The following is a 4,805-nucleotide window of genomic DNA, read 5'->3' as shown; positions in this document are numbered from 1 at the left end:
TAGGGGCCAAAAGGGGCCAAAAGTCTTCAATCGATAACTCTTTATCAGTTAATATTTTGTAATACATTACTGAAGCAAAGATGTTTATCTCAACCATCTACAGTTATATTTTGTGGTTTTCATGTCGTATGTTACATAATTAGGGGCCACAAGGGGCCAGAATGCTAAATCTTTGATGCTTTATATCATGAAAGGGAGAAATATTTTGATAAGCAATATTGAACAAAAGATGTTCAAAATAATGTTCTGAATAATATGCAACATTTCATTTTTTGCTAAACGTCCCCATTAAGGAGTATAAGGGTTGGCCCCTAAATATTTCTTTTGCTAATAACTCAAAAACGAAAAAGAATTTCTGAATAATTATGGAACAAAAAATGTTCAAAATCATAAGATCTTTAAGATGAAATCCCGAAAAAGGAGCTGGGCACTCGAATTAGGGGCCAAAATGGGCCAAAAGTCTTCAATCAATAATTCTTTATTAGTTAATATTTTGTAATACATTACTGAAGCAAAGATGTTTATCTCAACCATCTACAGTTATATATTATGGTTTTTATATCGTATGTTACATAATTAGGGGCCACAAGGGGCCAGAATGCTTAATCTTTGATGCTTTATATCATTTAAGGGAGAAATATTTTGATAAGCAATAATGAACAAAAGATGCTCAAAATAATGTTCTGAACAATATGCAAACTTTCATTTTTTGCTAAACGTCCCCATTAAGGAGTTGAAGGGTTGGTCCCTAAATATTTCTTTTGCAAAGAACTCAAAAACAAAAAAGAATTTCTGAATAATAATTGAACAAAAAATGTTCAAAATCAAAAGATCTTTAAGATGAGATCCAGAAAAAGGGGCTGGGCACTCGAATTAGGGGCCAAGAGGGGCCAAAAGTCTTCAATCGATAACTCTTTATTAGTTAATATTTTGTAATACATTACTGAAGCAAAGATGTTTATCTCAACCATCTACAGTTATATATTATGGTTTTTATGTCGAATGGTACATAATTAGGGGCCACAAGGATCCAGAATGCTAAATCTTCCATGCTTTATATCATGAAAGGGAGAAATATTTTGATAAGCAATATTGAACAAAAGATGTTCAAAATAATGTTTTGAACAATATGCAACCTTTTATTTTTTGCTAAACGTCCCCATTAAGGAGTTGAAGGGTTGGTCCCTAAATATTTCTTTTGCAGATAACTCGAAAACGAAATAGAATCTCTGAATAGTTGTTGAACGAAAAATGTTCAAAATACTAGGAGCTATAAGATGAAATCAAGAAAAAGGGCTTATTCCTAAAATTAGGGGCCGTGAGAGGCCAAAAGCCGATTTTTAGAAATCTTAAATGTTCAATGTCTTTTAACAGAATATGGAAAATCAGTATTTTAGAATGAAAATCTCAATAAAAAATCTTTTCTCCTCTCATCAAGAATCGGACGGAAGACCCACTCGTTGCTCGCAACGAGATCGTATCTAGTTATTATTATTTTTTTTTTTCCGTACATCAAATTTTGTGCACGCGATTTCTCAAAGATTACAGGATGGATTTTCATGAAATTTACAGGAATAATGTGTTCTTATCTGAAGTTATTTTTTCCGAGAGATTTTTAGAAAACTCGCTTCCGGTGCCAAGCTACGGGACTTTTCTTGAAATTAAAATGACATTTTGTCCACGATTAAACTCAAAAAAGGTAAAAGATATCAACATGAAACTTTCAGGGATTATGAATCGTGATATTTACTATCCAGGACGCAACAATTTGTTCGTCGTCAGTTCTTCCTGTCGTAAGGAGATGCAAAGATAAAAAATCGAATTTTCTAACTTTTTTGATTTTCAATATTTTTCATTTCTTTTTGGAATGCTACACAGCTAATTGTGCCACGTGCGTTTCACGTACGTTAAACATATGTGACAAGTACGTGACTTCACGTACGTTTTCCATGAAAAAAGATACCACGTACGTTATACGTACGTTTTCACGCCTGTGAATATCATGCGTGTCACGTATGTTAAACATACGTATTGCCTACCATACGTTTCACATATATTGTACACCTACGTTACTCATACGTTTCACATATGAATAACGTACGTGCAACATGTGTGTAATATATCTTTCTTATAACATGTTTAATGGGTTTATTATTTGCACTGCTCATATTGTAAATGTCTAAATACCATACAAAAATGTGTCAAACCATGGTTAAACACATGCTTTGAACATTTTTTTCACATATTGTAAGCGTTGGTAAAACAAAAATTACGTGCAATTTAAATATTCAATTGAGGCATTTGACATAATTTCCCTCAAAGGCTTATTTCTTTTTCATCTGTTGAACGATCCACTTTCTTGTTATCCTTGACTTTAAATTTCCTGATCCTTATTCTCTTGAAGCAATCACAACAAAAGACAAATTAAGATTTAAGCCATATTTAATGTTGAGTATGTTAACATCAATTCATTCTTCTCCAGTTCTCTTTTATCTGTAAAGAAAAAGAAAATATTAAATGCATGGAATAAGGGAAAACCCATTTTTCCCTGAACATTATTATTATTATCCACATATTAATCCTAGTTGATTCCCTGTAGAACTCAAATATAAATACTAAATAACTATAATTAATTTTTTAGCATTCATAACCATGATCTTTTAAACTTTTTTTTCACTATATCCTCAAATATCTACCTTGTAATTCTCTTATAATCTAAAATTCATTAAATAGCATTGATTTGTGGGTGAACTCGCAAAAAAAGGATGTGGTTTTTTGTACTTATACTGATACCCCATATGCCAGCTTATGGTTAATGCAAGTCAGTCAAGGTCAAACGTCAAAATTGTTGTTATCCAAGGAAGGACTTGTCACAAAGAATAAATCTGTGAAATATGAAAGCCCTACTACTTTCAGCTCAAAAGTTAAGATCAAAGAAAGTTTTTTTAACAGTGGGTTAAACTAGAAGTTCAAGGTCAAATATTTAAGGATTGACTATAATTCTTGGCCAAATTATTTGATGATAACCTGGTTTGGGCCAGTTTACGCTTTATAATCCGCGAAGCTAGTATTTGAAGCCTCTAAGTTTATAAGACCCAAAATACATCAACAGGGAAAGTTTGATGATTCTTAGCCAGTTAGGACTAAAGATATTTCAATAGAGCTATAAAATACCATAAATAGGTCATGGTGACCTACTTTTTGGTTGACATTCTCCAAAAACCATAGATGCCTCAACTGACAAAGCTTAACAATTCTAGGTCAATATAAAGTTCTTTTGGTTTTATTTTCCTGATTATCTCCCTTTGTATAAGGGTCCAAGCCCTAGTTTTAGTATAAATGGTAGCCCTTGGGCCAAGGATGCCCCGTAAAAAAAATTGACAATGATTGTCCAAGGGGATCTTGAGTTATGGCCCACATTCTAGAATGTTTATGCACACCGCACATATGGCCATAGCATTAGCTGTTTAAGGCTTTGGCTCAGAAGAGCTAAAAACAGTATACATGTACTGGTACACCTATTTGCTGACTATGAGGATAATAGCTAGTTTATCATCCCCAAGACAGCAACTATTCCCCTAGATGCAGCCGAGGGAAATAGTTTGCTGTCAAGGGAGATGATAAACAAGCTATTTTCCGAATAGTAAGTAAATAGGTGTTTTATTATGGCACCTGATCCCACCTCTGAGGTTTCTGGGGTCCGTGTTTGCTCTGCTCTTATTTTGTATAGTTTTATGGACTTTGAGATTGAATACTGTTCGTTATCTCCATATCCATCTATTATACTGAAGCTGACTTAAACTTATATGTAATTAAGGTCCCATCAGGATAAAACCAGAAGAGTTTCGAAATGAAAAATTGAACTTACCTTCTGCATTAATCTTTAGCTTGGCATGGACCCATCTGTTTTCGTGTGTGTTCCAAGTGTATACTTTTTGTCCTTGAGGTTAGAAAAAAATATATGTTAAAAAAATTAGACAACTTTCACATTAAATTTTACAAAAGTCATTCCCCTATGTGGGGTCAATCCGGCATATGGCTCTGTTTTCCCTCTGTAACCTTACCAAATTTATTTTTCAGTATCTTAAAAATAAAATCTGTAATGAATATGTTCATTAAGATTTTCATGTTGCCCCAAACTTTGGCAATACAGGTACAGATCTAAATTGTCGAATAACCTTTGAAGATTGAAAATAATAACAGCCCAACAGGTAGCTTACAAAGGGCAAAATGGGAAAAATGAGAGTTATGCCGACAAGGGAAGATAACTCTTAGTAGTGTGGAATTGGTCAAACTCAATTGCATTAAAAATTTTACATGGAAATCTTTAAGCTACATGTAGTATTTGCAAGTCTTAAAGCAATATGATCAGAAAATCTTATTCCTTTTTAAAAGTTATAATTACCATATTTAAGATTAATACTGGTTAAACTTTCAGAATCTGTTTTGAAGTTCATTCTAGGCATTTAGGTGTTTACAAAGATGAGCTTCAGTCACCATCGTGGAATGCATATCTAAAATAACATAAAAATACACAATCTCATTTACACAATTTATATTCATAATGATGAAAAAGGACAATTATGTAAAAACAAAACTGTTACACCATTATTGCCCTCAAAGAGAATGATTTCCTTTACCATAAGTAATGTGATGTTTTAAATACACTGCAAAAAGAAATAAATTCAGTGATTAGAACTTTACATATTTGTAAGGTTAAAAACATTTTAAATAAATACTTAATTGTTATTACAGTATTTTTAAACTTCACCTGCATTTTGATATATGACGTGCCCTTGTTGACC

The 4,805-nt window shown here is 32.6% G+C and overlaps 1 long non-coding RNA gene across 1 annotated transcript; it reads right to left on the bottom strand.

Annotated features, from left to right (window-relative positions):
* Positions 1-2,424: 2,424 nt before the first annotated feature.
* Positions 2,425-4,516, bottom strand: LOC134277460 (uncharacterized). Its single transcript, XR_009994261.1, has 3 exons — positions 4,406-4,516; positions 3,869-3,940; positions 2,425-2,493 (listed from the first exon to the last, which is right to left on the bottom strand). It is a non-coding gene; the product is annotated as an uncharacterized LOC134277460 (long non-coding RNA).
* Positions 4,517-4,805: the final 289 nt, after the last annotated feature.

The sequence above is a fragment of the Saccostrea cucullata genome, unplaced genomic scaffold (assembly GCF_032062105.1).
Source record: "Saccostrea cucullata isolate Sc308-1 unplaced genomic scaffold, CSIRO_AGI_Scuc_v1 ctg6733, whole genome shotgun sequence".
Taxonomy (NCBI): Eukaryota; Metazoa; Mollusca; class Bivalvia; order Ostreida; family Ostreidae; genus Saccostrea; species Saccostrea cuccullata.
This window is presented reverse-complemented; position numbering and strand designations above follow the sequence as displayed.